The sequence below is a fragment of the Amblyomma mixtum genome, chromosome 5, assembly GCF_055824585.1.
Source record: "Amblyomma mixtum isolate Tamu chromosome 5, ASM5582458v1, whole genome shotgun sequence".
Classification (NCBI taxonomy): Eukaryota; Metazoa; Arthropoda; class Arachnida; order Ixodida; family Ixodidae; genus Amblyomma; species Amblyomma mixtum.
This window is the reverse complement of record NC_143016.1, coordinates 185,185,706-185,208,085: the sequence shown is the minus strand read 5'-3', so window position 1 is coordinate 185,208,085 and position 22,380 is coordinate 185,185,706. Positions and strand designations below refer to the sequence as shown.

Here is a 22,380-nt window from a genome sequence, read left to right as displayed (position 1 = left end):
TTAGCACACGGGCAAACTTTTATAACCAATGCCTGCCAGCGCTTTCAGTAAAGGCATTATTACCGAAGGTGACGTATTTCGCTGGTTCATTTGGCTGCTGACAAGGCCTTCGAAAAGTGAGTGAACAGACAGCCGCGAAATAGATGTTCCGACATCTCCATTTCTCTTCGACAATGGTCAAGGTATGACCGCTGTGAGGGTACAACGCGCCTGTATTTGTCGAATTCTGTGTTTCTATTTCTCATATGGTTTCTCAAATTTGTACCTAAAGAGAAACAGCTCCGTCGGCTACGATTTCTCTTTACAAAGCACTTCATCCATTGCTGAAATGCCGGGAAGACGTGGTTACATAATTGGTTGATTCTTGCCTTAGGATCAGTAGCTGGGCTGCGGTGCACTCCTCTGTGCGCAGATTAAACGGAGATAAGCTACAACGGAGAATGCCGATTACAGCGCACGCGCATCCCCAAAACAATCTATTTGCAGAGCCATCGCTCATATGCAAACGCTCATTCATATGCAAGCAAACATTTTGATTATTTTTATTTTTAGAAATTTTTTACATGTAAACCAAGGAAACTTGAGCCAGGCGTCACAAGTCGGAACATTGAGGCGATCACTGAGCTTGCCTCACACGCGTCTGCATAACGCCACTAGCTGTTGATGTCAGCCTCCAAAATAAAAAAATGGCAAAAAAATGAATTTCGTTAGCGCGAGCTTTACTGAACAGTGCATGCTTAGTGAATTACAGCAAAAACTGCTCAGAATATTACGCGTCCAACATACCAAACGTGTTTAGCAACAGAAAAAAGCTTACTTTACCGTGCTCACAGCAGTTATCCAGGCCTGCCGTTTCTCGTTGTCATCCATTTCATACCCCACAATTCCGGACAAACACTTTTGAATAGAAAAGAGTGTATGAACGCATTGTTTTCTTCATATACTGAAAGATTTCACTATAGCAATCTCACATCGATAGGCTTGCATTTTTTTCGTATTAACGTTTTTCCTATCGTCAACTGCTCGATACGAGCAATGAAAAATTTTTAAGATTTTGCTACATATAGAAAGGGTGGACCATTATCTTCAATATTTCTATTACTGTACGTTACAATTTTCCAATATTAATTTTTTTCCCAAGAATGCAGGAAATGTCCAGGAAATCTGTAGATTTCCACGGGCAGTCCTTGGCCGTTGATGTTCAGAGAACTACTGTACCAGCCCCTGACACAACAAGTTTCTCCACTCTTAGAACGCCGCGGAATTCCAGCCATGACTCACAGCGAGCGGCAACACCACTTTTGTGCGCCCGCGAGCAAGACGGCGCGTGCTCACAATGAAAGGGAGAGTGCCAGCGGCGCGAGCAGCACGCGCATGCCAGTGGACAGACTGCTGGCTCAATGCGCTCCGCCGGCGACGTGCCCGGACAGAAACGCCAAAATGACCGGCAGGGGAGAAGTGGCGCTGGTGCAGTGGGAGCAAACTTCAGGTGCGCTTCCCTGCGCGGCAGCGGAAAAAAAAAGGGAACTGTAGGAAAAGCAAATAGATGGTTTTCTTATATGAACGCTGAGAGACACGGGCTAAGGATGTGTATACGTTTATAATTGCCATAATAACAGCGCAGTGTAGAGCCGACGCAGAATAGAAAAAGGTCAGAACTAGCACTCGCCCTGTTGTTTTTCGCTCCTGCGCCCTTTCGGCAGTATGCTGTTAATGTGAATGTGAATTACGTCATTCATAAGTTATGATAGCGAGGGGGGGAGGGGGTGTTTCAACATGTAACAGTTCGGCACTTACTACTTTTGAGCGTAGGGTTTGTTCCTGGAAAAGGCCAATTACACACGGTTACTCGAGTATGTTTGGGCAAGAGATTCAAGGTTCAAGCGCAACCATAATGGACCGTTTGCGGAAATCTAAGTCAGCTTCTCCGTTTAAAGTTCAATACCAATAAGTCTAAAGCAGTTATATTTCCTACAAGAAACACGAATATTAAACTGCCTCCCTTCCTGCTCAAGGAAAATGTACTGGAAGTTGTACCCTGTTATAAAACTTTAGGAGTTTAATTCTCTGAAGACATGTCATGGGATAGACACATTGAACATTTTTCCGGTAAATTACCTAGCACCATCGCTCTTATACGTCGCTACTGCCCGACTTTCCCCACATTCGTTAATACCCTCCTTTTTAAGTCGCACTTCATGTCTTCGATTAACTATGTCATCCTTTTGTGGGCTACTACAACTACTGAAAACATGCACAAGTTGGTCGCCTTGCAGAAACGTGCCATAAGAATTATAAATAAAGTGCCTTACCAATATCCTACAGCTGACTTACTCAAAAATCTAAACGTTACTCGCGTGAACTCCATCTTTGGCTTTAGGTTATGCAAATGTTACAGATCGAAAGTCATAAACAACATCCGAACTCTGGCTGACTTATCTGAATGAAATGCATAGTTTCATATCCCACACGTCATCCTGAAATCTGGAAAGTTGCCAAATGTCGCACCAATTATGGAAAATAGATGCTATAGTTCACTTTGCCAACTACCATAAATAGGCTACTACAAAATGACATAGATGCTAAGAGAATATCCATGGAAAAGTTGCGCGATGTTTACTTAGATAAGGCATGTGTTTTCCACTTGTACTTATTTTATTAACTAGTCATGCTCGTTCTGTATTTTTTTTGTGAATACGACAGTAAGTGTTTTATGTTTTGTTTTTTTTTGCTCACGTAAACATTGTGTCTACGAGTGGCTTATATATGCTGTGTAATCTTCCATTGCCCTCTCCATTTGTATTTTTATCGATGTGTGTATTCATGTTATCGAAGTAAGACATGATGTTGGGCTAGTCGGTTCATGGTTAGAGCGAAACAAAACTGCGCGAAGACGACGGGACAAAAGAAAGGCACGAATACTGCGCTTTGTGTCTGTGTATTCGTGCCTTTCTTTTGTCCCGTCGTCTTCGCGCAGTTTTGTATTCATGTTGTGTAACGTAATATTCGCCACCCCTGCTGTAAAAGATTGGGTGGACTGGCATGTAAAGCCTTTCTGATTTTTTGCCTGTGCACCTAACATCACCTGATGTTGAATAAAGATCAAATCAAGTGACAGACGCCTTGACATAATGATCTCCTTTGTCTGTGTGCTTTATTTTGCTGTGACTGGATTGCATAAGTGCTGAGATATCAGCAAAAAATGTTTTGCAAACACAAGCATTGCCTTCATAATAATTTATTTCGTTGGCAAATGACTTTTGCACTGCATAAATTGTTTGTGGCATTGTTCAATAACTTAGATGCAATAATAATAAAATTTGCAATTTTATTTCATTCATGTTTCTTATGAGTCCAAAGACATTGCACAAGGAGAGGCAGCTGAGCATTTGTTTAATATATTAGAAAAACAAAATACAACACAAAGAAGCAAGAGCAAAACAAATTAGAGCAAGAAGCAAAAATAAATAGAGCGAAAGAATGGGAAACAGGCGGAAAATGTTTAAAAAGTTAATAACAATTCTGATCAATTATCTCTCCAAAACAACCTTAACAAGATTCGGAATTGGTGTAAAATTTGGCTAATGGAGCTTAACCCTCACAAATGCAACGTACTCTCTTTTCATCGCCGCCGTAATCCGCTCGTGCCCTTCTATCACATAGACTCCGTTCCCGTGCCGCCAGTAGAATCATACAAATATTTAGGCGTAACTTTGTGCGCTGACCTCTCCTGGAAAACGCATATAACTAACATCATTTCTTCAGCTAACAAATCCCTTGGTTTTCTAAAACGTCATATCCACGATGCGCCCATGCATGTTAGGTTATTAGCTTACGAAGCACTTGTGAAATCGAAATTAGAATACGCATCATCCATCTGGCATCCACATCAAGCTTATCTAACCAACGCATCAGAAGTTTTGCAAAACCGCGCAGTCAGGTTTATTCATTATTCATATCACTACAGCACGAGTTTTACGCATCTGAAATCGCTTTCAGGCATACAGCCACTCGAGCTGCGCCGCCGCACAGCCAGTCTTTTATTATTTGGTTTGGTTTTATGGGGTTTAACGTCCCAAAGCGACTAAGGCTATGAGAGACGCCGTAGTGGAGGGCTCCGGAAATTTCGACCACCTGCGGTTCTTTAACGTGCACTGACATCGCACAGTACACGGGCCTCGAATTTCTCCTCCAAAGAAATTCAACCGCCGCGGCTGGGATCGAACCCGCGTCTTTCGGGACAGCAGCCGAGCACCATAGCCACTGAGCCACCGCGGCGGCTTCTTTTATTATTTCACAAGTTATTTTACAGCCATCTACGAACTGCACCCTACATGGTCCCTCCGGCACGCATACGAGGTCTCTTAGAAAAGTATCCGACTTTATTTTTTTTTGCGAACACCTGAGGGATGTGAAACAAGCGCGCCTACAGCAGCCGACCTTGAACCCTCGTGCGCATGCACGAATTTTTTCCCGCCTGCCGATAGCGTCAGTCGCTGGGAAGCAGCGTTTGAGTGAGGCAGTGCGCAGTGCTCTCGTCGGTTTTTTGTTGCAAGGAAAATGGCGGAGCGAGAGGAGCAGCGCTACTACCTCAAATTTTGCCAGAAACCTGGCGATAGCCAAGTGGAAACCATTCGAAATGCTCAGACGGCTTTCGGTGATGATGCTATGAGCAGCACACAGATTAAGCAGTGGTGCAACTGGTTTAAAGACAGCCGCACATCCGTGGAGAGAGAGCCACGCTCCGGTCGGCCATCAACATGCCGAAATGACCAGGTTATTGCCGAAGTGAACGCTGTGGTGATGCGGGACTGTTGTGTGACTATCCGAGAAATTGTGGGAGAGGTGTACATCAGCAATTTTTCTGCACATTCCATTATCACCGAAGATTTGGCCATGGAGAGAGATGCGGCGAAATTCGTGCCGAAGCTGTTGACGGTGGAGAAAAAGCAGCTTCGTGTTGAAGTCTCACAGGAGATGCTGGATTCCACAAACAGTTACCCTGACTTCACCGACGCCGTAATCACTAGTGACGAGTCTTGGGTGTACGGGTACGACCCGGAAACCAAATCCCAGTCGTCACAGAGGACGCATTCCACGTCACCAAGACCAAAGAAGGCCCGCCAAGTGCGCAGCAATGTCAAAGTGATGCTGACTGCTTTTGTGACTCCATCTGTGTGGCACACCACGAGTACGCACCCCACAGGGTCAAAGAATGACTAAATAGTACTACAGGGATGTCTTCCATCGCCTACGTGGTGCTCTGCGGCGCAAGAGACCGGAATTGAGGTCAACAAGAAATTGGCGCATCCCTCGCGGCATTGCTCCTGCACATTCCTCGCATTTGATTCAGACTTTTCTGGCGAAAAACCAGACTCCTGTAGTTCAACAGGCTCCTTACTCTCCTGATATGTCCCCCTACGACTTCTGGCTGTTTCCTAAAATGAAGAGGCCATTGAAAGGAGCGCCATTTCAGAAAAGAAAGCACATTGTGGCTGCAACGACGGCAGAGCTAAGTTCCATTCCGAAAAGAGCCTTTTCGGAATACTTCCAACAATGGCAGCACCGATGGGAGATGTATATGGAGTCCCAAGGAGACTACTTTGAAGGGGATTATTTTTCCAACGCTCCAGTTATGCCATTTTTTTTTCTTCGGCCAAAGGTCGGATACTTTTCTAACAGACCTCGTATCTCACCGCACTCTCCATCAACTCCAGATCACCCGTCCACGTGCACGCAAAGTCACCTTCGCAGCTTCATTTTTTCCACGCACCGCCGCGGACTGGAATGGCCTTCCCGCTGACATTGCAACAATAACCTGTCCCGCGAACTTCGCACGCAGAGCTAACAGCTTTTTGTCATCATCATAACGCATGATTACTTTGTCTCCCCAAACGTTGTATCCACCCCTTATGTAATGCCCCTGAAAAGGGGTCTTTAAGGAAATAAAATTGATTGATTGATTGATTGATTGATTGATTGATTGATTTTCTCAGGCTGTTTCAGTCATGGTTTCACCAGCCGAACGCCGGCTGTGACATCAAGGGCGCACTCAGGTCACGTGAGGCATGGAGAAACTGTGGTGGTGTCGCTGCATTCTCAATTTTAATTAACACCGACTCGTACGCAAGCCTCCTCAAGAGTTGGAATTTAAGAAAATGAACAAGCAGCAATTATATCGCCGTATTATAATGTAGCCGTTGGCTGCGCTTGGGTAGATGCCAATGAGTAATTACTATATGATTACAAATCTACTCCACCTTGGGAGATTGCCCTACACATTTGACCAACACTGTTCCCACTTGGAGTTATTGATCAATTCGCTCTCGCCCTACCATAAAGGCCCATCTCCATGGACACATTCGAGGCGCACCAGCGCAGCGCCTACGCGTACCAGCGTACGCCGGAGCCGGACTGCGCATGCGCGACGCGCCGACGCGAGCCGGCGCTGGCGCTTGGCAAATATCTGTCCACGTCAGATATTCGCGCCTCGCTCGCGCCTCGCTCGCGCCGGCGCCGGAAGTGACTCGCTGGTTTGCGGTCGGTGTAACCAATCAGAGAACGTAGTTCTCTCGGCATCCGGTACGGCCCTTCGCGCCGTTTGCTTCGCCAAGCCCAGCTGAACGCGGTAGCCGCGACAGGCCATCGAGTTGCATGTGTTTTTCGACGCTTGTCGCGGTGCGGCGCTGGGCGCGTAAGCGCTGCGCTGGTGCGCCTCCGATGTGTCCATGGAGATGGGCCTTAAGCTTGCCGCCTCGGTTAGCGTTGGTAGAGCAACTGCTCCGGTGAAGCGGTAGTCCCGGGTTCGAACCAGGACGTAGTTTTCTTTAACTGCGAAGTTTCTGTGGAAGCTGTACATTTTTGCTCTGTAGCCGTGCGGATGCACATGGGTGGATGCCATTGAGTAATTAGTCCCTTATTGCAGTTCTTGCATGTTTCACATGGCCTTAACACGATCTGACTTTACAGCGGATGATTCAGCTGTTGAAGCTGAAATCAAAATGACATGAGAAACAATTTCATTAATCATTCACCCATCATTCTGAGGGTAAGCTGAAACAACTAACAAAGTGTGAATTTGCAGCTTAACCTGCTCTTTTCTGCGACCATCCACCTTGCTGAGAAGGCCTATTAGGCTCAAAAGGAAATACTCGTTATCGTCTACTGATATGGTAGCCGTCGTCAAGTCACCGAGCCTCTGCCGGTTTGCTTGTAGAGTAGGCATCATTAATTCGTCTATGTCTGTCCTCTTTCTTTTCGCGCGCTTGCTAAGGTTCTTGCCTGGTGCAGACATTTCGCTTTATGCAGGCTGTCCACTTGGGGCAGGCTGAAAGTTTGGCTCGTTACTGGCCTCCATCGGTTCCGACGCGGACAACCCTTCCACCTCATCAGGCAGTGCAGGCTCCTCCTCAGTACTGTCAATATAAAATGAGCTGCATGTGCCCTCAACAGAAGCAGCTGAGTCAGTGACTGAATCAAGCGACGGTGCATGTTGAACTGCAGCCTCGTCTCGTCTTGCCAGGCTGTGGATGGTATGAGAAAAAGCTTGTTAGATGCTTAAATGCACACATAAACTCAAGCATAATTAACAACACGAAGAGAATAGCGCATGCATAGTTTGTGTCACACGGGGTTGTTTATAAACTCCCTGTCAGTGTCAACACGTGACAAGTCAATGTTGCCCCATTGTATGGGCTGGTTTTGGCTTCTAAATATTTTTCTGCTCTTGGTAGCCTTTTGTCACTGTAGAATGGAGCAGAAATGCTAGCCATGAGCTCTGGAATGAAGTAGGTTGCGGAGAAAAAATAAATCTTAACCAGCACTACACGCAAATGGGGCACCGGTTTTTATTACTTGAATGGAAATCAAATGTAGACTACAGGGGAGTACAATATTACATACATGAAGTATCCGAGATGAAGGGGCCTATATGTTGTACAAATATTTTACCGATTCCCTAAAAAATACACTTGTGTTGCGGTAGTTTATTTTATGTGCGGCGTGCTGGCAGTTGTGCCCCACTGATTGTTCCCACTTTAGGACGTGAAGAAGTGAACTACTTCGTACATATCAAACATGCTACTAACTTCATTAACACCTCTTTTTGGGCTAGTTGGTCATACCTCGGCACCATGAGAGGTGGCTCACTCACACTCACACTCATGACCACTCGCTCTCACTACTACTCACACACACTCACACTCATGTCCATTCACACTCACAACCACTCACTCACTCGCACTCATGACCACTCACAACCACTCACTCAAACTCGCACTCATGACCACTCGCACTCACAACCACTCACTCGCACTCTCACACTCATCATCACTCACACTCACAACCCCTCACTCACACTCATGACCACTCGCACTCACACGCACTCACACTCATGTCCACTCACACTCACAGCCACTCACTCACACTCACAACCACTCACTCGCACTCATGTCCACTCACAATCACAACCACTTACACTCATGACCACTCGCACTCACAACCACTCACTCACACTCATTCCCACTCACACTCATACTCATGTCCGCTCACTCGCATTTACGTTCAGTGTACTGTTTCCTTGTTTGCTGACAACGGCGGGGATGAGAGATTTACTGTCGCGGCGACTGCCCTCGTAGCTCCCCTAACATTATACTGAGTCGCAAAGATGTGGTGGTGAGCTGCCTAGGCTTTGTCGGGCTATTTGGCCAATTTGCACAGTTTCGATGCTCGAAGAAAGTAGTCACTCATCACGCATATTCCGTGCACCGAATGCTACGCACCTGTGCTCCTCCGCTTGCTGCTGAGACGATGATTCCCTGTACAGCGTCAGCAGCTGAGATGCTTAGACAAGTTTTTGAACAGTGTCCATAGGCGTGCGCAGGGTTCTCCATGAGAATGAGCCAAGTTTCAGCGCAGTGCCCCCCCCTCCCCGCCCCCCACCCCAACCACCTCTCACCTAGGCCCCTGCCGCCAAAACGGAGAGCAAATATGAGGAATGATTATAAAACATTTATTTCCATGTGATGGAATTGCTAAATATACAGCATATTATAGAGGTGTAGTTTTTTATTTTAATCTGTAACATCGGCAGAGGAATATAGGGTATAGAGAGGATAAGCGGCTGGTTTTTTTGACGCTCAAAATGTGAACAAGTGAGGGGAAAGATTCACAGTATTGCCAGCGTCTCCACAAGAGGTCTTGTCTCCACCCAGACGAAGACAGTCCTCTTGTTGAAACGTTCGCAAACACCCTGAGGCTTTCCCTGCCTTGTTCACCACGTGAGTACCGGCAGAGGAAGGCAGTGATTGCGTCGCTGAAGCATTGATGTAGCATCGCGCTTCCGGAGTAATTTCCGTTCTCTCTAGACCACAGAAGCTATGACAGATTTGTTTTTGGTTACTGTCACCGCAAAAAAAGAAACTGAAAATATTGCCTCCAAAATGACCTGGCAAGTACACAGTTCTTGGAACGCAACATCAGAGGTCCTTGGCCGTTAAAAAACCTGCTTGGCGGTAGCACTGCACTGTAAACAAAGACTGAATAGGTCCGACAGATTACATGCATGGGGCAGACTTGGCGATTAGGGGGGAAGGGGAGGGGGGGGGGCGCACCTCCTTCCCTTGTGCGTGTGCCTATGACGGTGTGCAAGTAATAATAATGAGTTTTGCCTTGACAATATTCTTAGATGGTGTCTAATTACCAAGATTTGGTCTTCCTTGACAATGACGTGTCCGTGACTCTGCATCAACTCATTGGAGTCAAGTGACGATTATGAATACTTTTCGCGGCATGGAAAATGGAGCGTTTTTTCAAAAGATCGAGTGATTTCCTCACGCAAAGGAAAATGGCTGGAGTGGGTCGCAAGTAGAGGATTTCCCCGCGTAATAACGATGCTAGGGGAGGTTCCCATTATCAATCCATTTACAAAACCTACTAAGCTTACTATGTGTGACCGATCTGTGTACTGTACTATCGCGCTCAATATGAGTTGCAACGCGCGGTCATCGACCGGGGCTCGTTCCGTGGTGTGCCTCTTCCAAACAGTCGCTCGGAATTCTGGGAGAAACTTTTTCCTGGGCGGGGGTGCTGTTGTTTCCTGGAACAGCAGTTTCTCCCAGAATTCCGAGTGACTGTTTGGAGGAGGCACACCACGGAACGAGCCCCGGTCGATGACCGCGCGTTGCAACTCATATTGAGCGCGATAGTACATGTCTGCAGGCAGTAAGCTTTCTGTATTGCCCATAATCCCGGTCTGAAGGAAGTTTTACAAACCAACGCGGTGTTTTTGAGACCAGTGCTTGCGGAGACCACGTGCGCATACGCGCGGTAATACAGGGTGCTTACTTTGCACCCGATTATTTTCCAACGTCGTTCTCGAAAGAATGCATATGCAGCTAACTTGTTAGCCAATTTGAGCCAATCTGAAATTATATGACTTTACTAGGAAAAAGCGCTATCCAGAAGTTCTTGGTGGAAATCATAGTATCTGCTTCAAATGATGCCTCATGCTGTCCAGATATCAGTTAGGGTAAGATTGCTGAAATCGGTGCGTGCCGACAGAAGTTAATCCCCTTGCTGTACTAGAACACGAAAAATGAACAAAATCGCATTCCACGAGCTCATTTCGGTTTCACTGGCCAAATGCCGAAGATTAGGCGGCACAAATGAGAACCAAGCCTCGCATACATGCAGCGGAAGCTTGTATGCAGTTGTTGACTTGCCAGGGCAGCCCCCACCCGATCATATTGCCAACGGCGTAGTTCTGCTTACATGACGCTGACGGGAGCCTATTCATGACCAAAGAAAAAACATTTTTTTTTGGACTCCGGGGAGAGCGTGGGGGAGCTTAATTTTCAACTCTTCCTGTTCTGCGAGCGCAGTCCAGAGTGGAATATGTCGGCACCCTTCGACCTGTTTGTGAAAAGCTCCTGGCCCCCTTCCGCCCGCCACCCTCAGTTTTCTGTTCTCTTCTGGTCACATTTTTGGCTGTGGCGTCGTATGTTTTTTCTTCAGTGCCTTAGCAGCAATCGCTTGCACGATACTTTTAAGCGAAAGGAAAACTGTCACCCTAGCTTGAGTCTAATTAACTTTCATTCGCGTGCACTGCTTTTCTTTTGTAGTTTTTTTTTCTCGAGTGAAACGGTGGCAATACTCAGACACATTCTATTTTATATCCCTTTCCCGAGTACATAACAATTAATTTCGAACTGTACGTCCAACCAATCAAAAAAGATCCGGCAGTTTGGTTGCCACCTCATATCCACTGCCGATAATCGCCGCTACGTTTCATCACAGTTGAGTTTCCCTCTCAATCTTGTAGAGGTAAATTACTTTGATGATGATTATTGAAAGGTGCTTGACGTCTTGCAGATTCGATATTGCTCGATCACGTTGCCAGAGGACACTTGTGGAGAGGCTAACTTTTTATTACCAATTAATAAAGCAAAGAAAGATACAAGCAAGGAGAAAACTTGTTTAAATTTGACTGACCAGTAGCTTTACGTGACGAAACCAGCCCTCGTTCCCGCCCAAACACTTGATTTTAAACCGTATGACCCTGCCGTCGGTGGAGACAGTAACCAATCAGGTAAATCCACAAACATAAACCCAATAAATCATTGGGGAAAAGAAAACGTCGCCAACCAACAACTGTAAAAGGACAACACAGCCAATCAGTGATTTTGGAAAGAAGATAACTCACCTCCACAAACACTGCACAAATATGTCCATTTTCCACCATCAAGATTTCGGAGGTTTCTCCCTTCGTCCCGCGAGCTTCGCAAACATTCTCGATTTCCCACGGTGCAGGTTTTTTCAACCTCTGGTAAACTCAGGTTCGGGGAAAGTCACCTCAAGGCCCATCTGTGTCTACAAGCCTGTAGCTAGCGTGGCAATGTCCTGTTGACCGCGCCTCAAGCTGTCAACGCGTGCTGCCATAGACATGGGACAAAAGCTACACGACGAGGATCCGCCTTTCCGCAAGAACGTGCACAGTGGGATACGACCTGACGTATATGTTCCTGGAGGGTGTTTGACCTTTCCCTTATTCTCGGAACCCTTCGCTATCCCGCTCCCCTTATACCGCTGGGCAGCCAGTGTGACTCAACCCCCTCTCTGCAGTTGTGCGGAGGGCAGAAAAAAAAAAAAACTCAATGGACATTCCTTTATCGCGAACCCGGACGCGACAAACAATGCACAGGACCGCGAACTTCACAACCACCATCAGCACGAAACAATAATTTCTGGCGCAAATTAAAACATAAAATATTGCCGTTTTGGATATCTCCTTGGGCGTCAAAGGCATTACCATGCCTGATGCTACGCATACCAAAAAATAAATTATAAAAACCACATGCTTGATTTCCGACGCTGGGCTCTTTAAAGTACATGATAGAAACAAGAATCCTCTGGCGTTACCGAAAAGCGCACTTGGTTTTCGCGTCGTTTCCGGGCTTGAGCCGGGTTTGTGCAGTTCAAGACCTGGGATAAAGGAGGTCGGGTTACCGCATGGGTCAGAGCCTATGAACAAATTACGACCAGAGGAGAGCTCTGGAATGCGCACACCTGGGCAAAGAAAAAAACCTAAGTCCACTGCAGCACCCGAGGTCCCAACTTACGGTAGTTATTGCCGAGCAGCAGATAGTCGTTGTTTCAGCAGTAAGCATTGTAACTCATATGTATACGAGATCGAGCCATGCGGGGAGCGTGGCAAGAGACATAGATCTGTATTTTCAGGACAGGCAATGCTAAATTCGATATAGGGTCCCAAAAAACTTGTAGCGGCTCACTGCATCCGCGAAGGGCCTGCGCCCGTGACAACGTTGAACTACAAAAGCAACGAAAGATTGCCGTTCTCGTGCCAGCGGAATACTTTTCTTGGGTTGTCCAAAGACAACGGCATGATGCCTTATGCTGCCTCGAGCGCCTTCAGTAGTGAATATTTGCTTCCCGCAGCTGTCAACAACATGAAAATAGCTAAGCGGGTATCAGCGTCACGAAACATGGGCGACCGACTTCGCTGTCGCTTCCACCCACCACTCATTGCCACTCACAACCACTCATTGCCACTCACGCCCACTCACATCCACTCATCAATCATACCCACTCACCTCACCTCTACTCACGCTCACATCCACTCAATCGCATTCGCACTCATGTCCACTCACACTCACGTCCACTGACACTTATGACCACCCCCACTCACATCCACTCACTCGCACTGACACTCACGTCCACTCGCACTCACGACCATTCACTCACACTCATATCCACTCACTCGCACTCACACTCACGTCCACTCGCACTCACGACCACTCACTCGAACTCACACTCATGACCACCCACACTCACATCCACTCACTCACACTAATGATTACCGACACTCATATCCACTCACTCGCACTCACTCTCACGTCCACTCGCACTCACGACCACTCACTCACACTCACAGGCGTGAGTGTGAGTGAGGCGATATGAGTGCACCCATGAGTGAGTGTGCCGACCTATGTAGTTGGTGCATAGTTGAATTAGAGAAAAAATAGCGCAAACCGTGCACACCACGAGGATGGAACGAGGACGGGACACAAGCGCTAACTCACAACTGAAATTTTATTGAAGACAGGAAGCACAGGAAGCATAAGGTGAAGTCTCAGGAGGAAAGAAGGGTGACAAGGATGAGAAGGTGAACAAAGGCAACCATCTCGGAACGCAGAAACAGGCAGGCAGCCCAAAATCACAAAAATAAAAAGAGCAGTTACCTGATAGCAGAATCTAGAAAATTGTACTCGGAGGCAAAAAGCGATAAAGATGGAGTGCTAACACACCTACGGCCAACTTTCTTTATGTAGAAAGCCTCCAGACTAACGCGTGCAGTTTTATCCGTGCTCTTGCCAAGGATCTTTGTCTCCTTTAACCGAGCCTCGCAACCGTCGCAGCCGATTACGTGCGCAACCAAGTGTGCGTACTTATCTTTCATATCCGATAAATTTCGAACATGGTTCCCCTAACGCTCGTTGATGCATCGGCCCTTCTGGCCAACAAAGTTTCCCACACGTTAAGGGGATAGCGTAAACCACTCCTACGGAACACTGCGTAAACGGAGTATCGTGCTTAATCTGGCGTCCCCACTTTCTTGAGCTGCAGATTAGGGGCACAACTTTTCCAGCTTGTTAGGAGCTGACAAGGCGACACTCACGTCATACCTTTTGGCCACTTTCTTCAAGTTGTGCGAGGTTTTGTGCACGTAAGGCACAACCAGTGGCTTCTGTGTCCTGTGGCGGTCCTCTCCTGTATTTCTTCATGTTCCGTGCTTCAGTTTTTGAAAGAGGGTCTCTCAAAGAGCAACCGACACAGCGCAGGGGAACCCAGCCGCCGAAAGTCGGCTCATCTGATTCTGAAAGCTACCTTGCAACTGGTGCGGGCACGATTTCTTGAGAGAAGACTCCAGGCAATGCGACGCAATCGCTCCTTTTACAGTCTTGGAGTGCATGGAATCGTAAGGCAAAAGATCTTTTTTTGCACGCGGGTAATAACCCCAGCAAACGTGTCTTTCAAGAAAGGTTAGTTTCAAGTCTAAAAACTGTAAAACATTAGTGTCGAGTGGTTCGTGGGTAAAAGAGAGCCCAAGTCCATGTTTGTCAAAGGTATTTAAAACTTCACCTACTGTAGAGGGGTAGGCGAAGGACGTCTGCTTTTTTAAAAGCACTAAAAAATCGTCCACATACCTAAAAACCTTTAAAACCGCACCCCCCATAAAAAAGTTTATCTAATGATCGGTCAACCTTTGCCAAGAAAATATCGCAAAGAATAGGGGCCACGCAGGACCCCATGCACACACCATTGCGCTGCAAAAAAGGCAGATTGTCAAAAAGTATAAAAGTAGAACTTAGGTAAAACTGCAATAAAGCGATAAAATTATCAACCGACAGTCCTGAAGAATTCTGGAAAGACACGTCGCCGTTTGCTTCTATGCATTCCCTTACAGCCAACAAAAGCTGGTCTTGAGGAACAGAGTAAAACAAATCTTGTACATCTACCGAAAACCCAAAGCCGATGTCGCTGGTACTCTGTAGGTATTCAGGGACAGCTGTTGAACTTTTTGTGATGAAGGGGTCATCCATAACAAGTAATTTAAGATGCTTCTGCAAGAAACCGCTGGCATTCTTTTGCCAAGATCCTTCTTCACTGACAATGGTTCGGAAATGTATTTCTGGCTTGTGGGTCTTGGCTGTAAAGAAAGCATTTAGGCTATTACCCTTGCTCTTTTTTATATCCCTGGCAAGAGTCTGAAGATTCAAATTTTTGCAAAAGGTGATGAATTTAGTCTTAACTCTAAAAGCACTTTTCTTGACCTGTACAAAGTTCTTAGTGACTGCCGCATGCGCTTTCTGATCGTACAAATCCTCGTACACGTACACGTTCCTAGCATTCTTAGAAACTGCGACTTATTTCCATCTGCGGCCCATTTCCCTAATTAAATCGAATTAACGTCCTGCTCCCGCCTTTATTTTTTAATTCTCCGCGTACGGTGGGCGGAGTCGTCCAACGCGTGAAGTGCCTTTCCGCCAGCTCCGTGGATGCTTTGCTTTCGCTTTATTTTGTTTTTTAGGTTTCCATGAATAAATCGTTTCATTAGCAGATAATACAGCCGCAAAATAAGCCCGCAGAAATAAAAATACGCGCGGGCTATTTGCTACTACGGACTACTACGTATTACTCCGCCGATGGCAGAGCGGCAAGCCGCCACGGGACCGGGTGAAAGGCGCTCCACGCGTTGGTCGACTCCGCCCACCGTACGCGGGAGAATTACAAAAAAAAAAAGGCCGGAGCCGGACGTTAATTCGATTTAATTACGGAAATCGGCCACACAGGGCAATAAATCGACGTTTCTAAGAAAGCTAAGATCGAGTTCCCGCGGCAAAAAGACAAGTTCAGATTCCTCTTCAGTGCACCTTTAAGGCTGTTCTGCCTAAAGAAGGTAACAACATCATTTAACATTCTGTCACTCTGTGCACCTACGCAGTTTGGTAAACAGTTCCTCCAACAGTCCACCCCCTCAAGGAGGCACCGGTCCTGGTTCTCTCCATCTCTTACTTTTTGGACCAGTTTCCTGTTTGCAGCGATGAGTTCGTGAGCCTCAACACCAGCAAACTGTATTTCGGTCCTTTTTGAAGAAGCCGCATCACGTTGTCCGATGCGCGTTGCCCATTGGCCGATGCATCACCGAGCGTTTGGGGGACCATGCTCGAAATTTATCGGATATGAAAGATAAGTACGCACACTTGGTTGCGCACGTAATCGGCTGCGACGGTTGCGAGGCTCGGTTAAAGGAGACAAAGATTTTTGGCAAGAGCACGGATAAAACTGCACGCGTTAGTCTGGAGGCTTTCTACATAAAGAAATTTGGCCGTAGGTGTGTTAGCCCTCCATCTTTATCGCTTTTTGCCTCCGAGTACAATTTTCTAGATTCTGCTATCAGGTAACCGTTCTTTTATTTTTGTGATTTTGGGCTGCCTGCCTGTTTCTGCGTTCCGAGATGGTTGCCTTTGTTCACCTTCTCATCCTTGTCACCCTTCTTTCCTCCTGAGACTTCACCTTATGCTTCCTGTGCTTCCTGTCTTCAATAAAATTTCAGTTGTCAGTATAGCGCTTGTGTCTCGTCCTCGTTCCATTCTCGTGGTGTGCATGGTTTGCGCTATTTTTTCTCTAATTCAAACATGCTACTAAAACAGACCACCTGCAAAGTCCCAATGCCGAAATGCAGAGTACAAAGGATGTCGTACTGTCGGCTACAGGTTTCTTTTTTTTTTAACCAGGGGGCCAGTTAGTGTATGCAAACAGGTAGGTACACGAGCCTGGTTTATCTCTTTCTTCATCAACATATGGCGGCTGCAGCCAAACATATTGCCACGTTTCATTGTAGTGTTTGTTCATACACGCTCAAGGCTGCAGGAAAGGGTTGTTATCACTTTTGTTCGTCACGCGAGAAGCTACCACACTAATCTCGATTGATCGCAGCCATGAAAGGCTGCATCTAGGTTTTTCCAGATTTCTGTAGATGATCTTGTCTTGTTATCTGGAAGTTTCCTTGCCGGCTTTAAATTGAGCGATGCCGCGAGCGGCGGACATTCGTAGTTCGACGACCGACGAGCACGCTTGTTGTTGCCCGAGCTCGTCCAGACCCAGCGAAGGTTTTTTTCGGCGCTGGCTTCCTGAGAAGTTTCATCGACAAGTGCAGGCGGGCCCCGGATCCACTGCGACCCGGAGGTTCCGCAACCAGCCTCCCCCGCCCAGGCGCCGTGCCTTTGCCGGTGCTCGGGCAAACTGCGTGAAGTTCGTGCAAGCAGCAGCCCAGCCGGCCACCCGTGACGTCATGGGAGGCCCGGGACCTGCTGCCCCTCCCGTGTTCCGTGCGCCGCCCCCAAAGGCGCACTGTTTTTCATTTACAGTTACTTCCGACGCGACAGCTGACGACATCGTCGACGGCATCGAGTTGGTTGTCGGCCCGAAAGGGCTAGAGAGCCTCCAGCACCATGGAGGCATGAAGTTCTGCGTCGCCATGGCCTCGGCTGCGGCGGCGGAGAAGATGCTCGTGGAAGGCGCCTTCAACGTGAACGGCACTTCCGTCCCAGTAGCCTGCGTGGGTCCTGCCGTGGTCCACGTGACGGCTTTTCGTGTGCCGCTGTTCGTGGGAGACGCGGCGCTGGCAGCGGCACTGAGCTCCTACGGCAAGGTGCTTGACATCACCCATCCCGTCCTCAAGGGCCGTCGTCACGTCGGCAACGGGACGCGCGTGGTCCGGATCGAGATGAAGCAGGCGGTGCCGAACTTCTTGACCGTCCAGGGGCGTCATGTTTGACTACCGAGGCGTCCGGAAGGTGTGTTCCCGCTGCGGGCAGGACGGCCACATCGGCGCGGCGTGTCGAACGCCGCGGTGTTCTCGCTGCGAGGTGTTCGGCCACGACACGGCCGGATGCGGAGCGGCTTGCAGGCGCTGCGGTGGAAGCCACGCCACAGCGGACTGCCTGCGACCACGGTCCTATGCGGCGGCCGCCGCCTCGAGAAAGGAACCGAGCAAGGACAACGTGGTCGCAGAAACGCGGAGCACACCAACTGTCCGGACGCCTCTTGCCGACGCGGACCTTACGACCAGCAGCCCGAGGGAGCCCGAGCCCACCCCCGCGACGGAGGTGCCCGTGAAGGAGCAGCTCGAGGGGACGCCTTCAAACGAGGTGGAGCCGTTCGGTGCTGTTTTCGCGGAACCCTTGCCGCCGCTACCCCGCACAGCTTCCTTCAACACCGAGAGCAGCAGCGGCGATGAGTCGAGCGTGGCGTCGGGCGACCTGGTGGACGTACCGGACAAAGTCACGCCGCTTCGCCTGACAGGCGACTTGACGTGCGGCCAGGTGTCAGGAACGACGACTCCTGGAGGTGCGGACGACGCGCGCTTCCCGTCACCAGCCAGCCACACCCTCCCATCGGCGACCCTGGCGTCGGCATCGGCTTCAGCTGCGAGCGTCGCCAAGACCACGCAGCAACCGGTGAGCGAGGCCACAAGCGCCGACGGCCCCGAAAACATGGACTTTTCCCGACCAGACTTCAAACGTGCCCACCCCCAATCATCGGAATCCGAAGAGACTGTTAACGAACGTTCTAGCAAAAAAGTGCCGCGCGCGCCAAGCGCCGCCCATGGCAGCGCTCTTTAGGTTGTATGCTATGCCGTCGGTGCTCTTGGCAGTCATGGCGGTTGTGCATCTCCTCTCCCTGAATGTTCGGGGATTTCAATCCGTAGACAGACAGAGAGAGGTGATGCACTTTGCCAGGGCTAGGGGCGTCGACATCCTGTTTTTACAGGAATGCAACTTCCGTACTTCACTTGATGTGCTGAATTTCACCACCCGGTTTTCTGTTTTTGCTTATTTTTCGTTGACTGATTTTCATATGTGCGGTGTTGGTGTCGTTTTTGTAAACCCCTGCCTGCGCGCGGGTGCTCATTGCACTTTCGGGCTGGACGGCCGCACTCTTGCGGTCGACTTCACACTAAACCAGCGGCGGGTACGTGCGTTGGTTGTATATGCGCCAGCACGGCGGACTAGTAGTTCTGATTTTTTTTGAGCGCCTCGACTCATTCCTCCTTGATCCCTACCCCACTTTCATCGTCGGTGACTTCAATTGTGTACTTAACATCGACCGTGACGTCCGCGGGCAGGGTCACGGTCGCCGTTATTGCGGTGCCCCCGCGCTCCGCGATCTCGTGACTCAGTTCCGCTTGTGTGACGCGTGGGTGCAGCTTCACGGGGATGCCTTTGGAGCGACGTTTGAGAGAGCACAGTCAGCGAGTCGGATAGACAAATTCTATTTTCCACCAGAGCTCGCTTCTTTTGTCGTTAGCTGCGAAGTTCTCGCGTTCCCTGCAGGCACGCCGGTGATTTCCGATCACCACCCCTTGTCAGTCAGGCTCGACTTTGGAGAGGACACCCCACGTACTGTTACGTGGCGCATGGACACAAGCCTACTGGCGGACCCGGAAAGCGTGGCGTCGCTGCGTACGGCGTTGGCAGCATCGTGCAAGAACTTCGTTGCGACTGATTCATGGGACACACGGCTCGTTGGCAGGCAACTCTGGTGGCGGCCGGTCAAGACCGCAGACGCCGGGTAACTCATGCACTGAATGACACCCTCAAGCGCATCCGTATAGTGCAAAGGGGAGCACCTTTAACCTTTGCCATGAGCGATTACCTGAGTCTACTTAAAGCGCGTTACCACGTGTTGCTCTGCCAGTCATCACGGGCAGCTAGTCGTGCACACCAGCTCGGGCGGCCGATATCAGACCCGGCTGTGCTACGACACGTACGCGCAGGCACGGCAGAGGAATTCGCTCCCGCTACTGTGCCTTTCCTGACACTCCCAGACGGCAACCAAAGCAAAACCACGGCCGATATCTGCACGATCTTCGCAAGCCACTTTTCGAACCTGTTCTCTACGGACAGTTGGCTACATCTTCGAGATGGTTATGACGGTCTTCTACAAAGTTTTTTTGGAAACTTGCCACGAGTAGCTGAAGAGTTGCATGAAAACCTTTGCGCACCAGCCACAAGCCAAGAGCTGCACGCCATCCTGCAGAGTATGAATGCAGCCTCTGCCCCCGGTCCAGACTGCATTCCAACAAGTTTTTATTCAAACTTTTTTTACGAGATCCAAGGAGCGCTCCTGAAGATGGTCAACGGCTTCCTCGCGGATGGGTTACGTCCAAACTCTTTCCGCGAATGTCGCATCATACTCATTCCGAAAGCGGGCGGTGACCCCTCCGACCCGCAAGCATGGCGGCCCATAAGCCTCTTAAACGCAGATTACAAAATAGTCACATCTTTACTGAACACAAGAATGCGGACGATCCTACCTCACCTAATCCACCGGGCTCAAACCAGCAGCGTCCCTGACCGCTCTGTGTTTGATGCATTGGCACTCACTAGAGACCTGTTCACATTTGCCAGCAGGACGGGCTTCAGCGGGTGCTTTGTTTGACTAGACCAGGCGAAAGCATTCGATCGGGTGGAACACTCGTATCTGTTCGGAGTCCTTGAAGCTTTCGGATTCCCTCCGCAAATTGTCAGCAGGCTGCGCTTACTTTACGCAGACCTGAACGCTCGTCTCTCCGTAAACGGCCACCAGAGCGCTCCCTTCTCAGTCACCAGGGGCATAAGGCAAGGATGCCCTCTCTCCCCAACATTCTTCGTGTTGTGCCTGGATCCACTCATCCGGCGCATTAACGACAGCCCATCCATACGTGGCTTCCCTCTGCCTGGCCAGGGCCAAATCAAGGTATCGGCCTACGCCGATGACGTGTCGCTTTTCCTCAAGGACGAGGATAGCTACGCCGCTTTTTCGCGGCTGTTTCTCGAGTACAGCGAGATATCTGGGGCCCTATTGAACAGGGGAAAAAGCAAGGCACTAAGGTTTGGCACCTTCACACCGAACCTTGCGGGCGAGGTGGAGTGGGTGCAGGGAGTGAAAGTCCTGGGAGTAGTATTCCTCGCCAGCGGAGAAGTAGCCCGCGAAACCTGGACTAACCTCCGCACGAACGCTGAGAAACGCCTCTCGGTGGCGTCAACTTTCCGCCTTTCAATGGCAGAGCGCTGCTATATAGTTAAGTCCACAATCCTAGCCGCATGTTTTTTTGTCGCCCGCGTCGCAAACCCACCGCGCACGTTTGCGCGCAGGCTAACCTCGGCCTGTGGCTCTTTCGTTTGGGCGGGCAAAACCGAACTTGTGTCACGAATGTTCATGCGCCTTCCATCGTACATGGGTGGGTTTGGTATACCTTGTATCCGCACCATGTGCAATGTGCTCGCCTTGCGAGGAGTACGAGATCTTGTACGCAACCCAGACTATCCCGGGAGAACACTCCTCACATACTTTCTGGGTACAGCGCGTAACGTGTTTTTTTCACAACACGTGGTTGGCCCTACAGCCGAGCAGCCGCCGGCATTTTTCGTTAATGTGCGTCGCACACTGACGTCGTTGACTGCCAGCGTGCCCGATCTGGATGTTGATGAAACCCCGCCCTCCAGAATGTGTGAAGCACTAACGGTCGCTGCGCTGACCCGCGAACAACTCCAGAAAACGAGACGGGCACGCTGGCGCCAGCTGACCTCAGCTACGCTTCCTGCAGATGTCAGGGACTTCGGCTGGCTGCGAGGCTGGCGGGTCCTGCCCACAAGAGACCGCCTTGCGGCATGGGGCGTGGCGCCCTCCGCCCGATGCCCGCAGTGCGGTCTGCTTGAAACTTTGCAGCACGCAATGTTTGAGTGTGTAGTTGCGCGCACCTTTTGGACATTAGTGTCACGCATGTTTTTAACCCGCCTCGAAGCGCGCACTAGTTCACGCGAACTGTTCACAAATATGCTCTTGTGTGTCGGCATGTTCGTTTTGTGGCGGCAGCGTGGAGTGGCATCCTTAAATGGGCGTCCGCAAAGAACAATGTTCCCAATGTTGCAGCGCCTGCGCACGCGCCTCTTTGAACAAGCATGCATGGACGCTCTGTCAATGAGCGAGGCCGAGTTCTTGCGCAAATGGTCGACATACTTTATCGTCCTGCGCGGCGGTCGAGTATCGGCATTTTTACTGCATTACTGACGTGCTCAGTGCTGCGTCACTGCGCATGTGCTTGACTGATCAGAGAATTAAGTTCATCTGCTTTGTTTTGTATTTTCTATGTTAAAACAGAAAAAATAAACTTCTCTTTCTACGCCGCCGCCGAGTGATTCAGTTATTTTGCGGGCGCAAGTCAGCCCAAATAAAGAGCTTCGTTTCCAAGACTGGCTGGTGTCTTCCTGACTACTGTACTGCCGTCACTACAACGTGACATCTGGTGGAGGTGCT

The 22,380-nt window shown here is 49.3% G+C and overlaps 1 pseudogene; it reads right to left on the bottom strand.

Moving 5' to 3' along the window:
- Nucleotides 1-7,030: 7,030 nt before the first annotated feature.
- The window catches only part of LOC149345103 (uncharacterized), a 31,237-nt pseudogene continuing 15,887 nt past the window's right edge, over nucleotides 7,031-22,380 (bottom strand).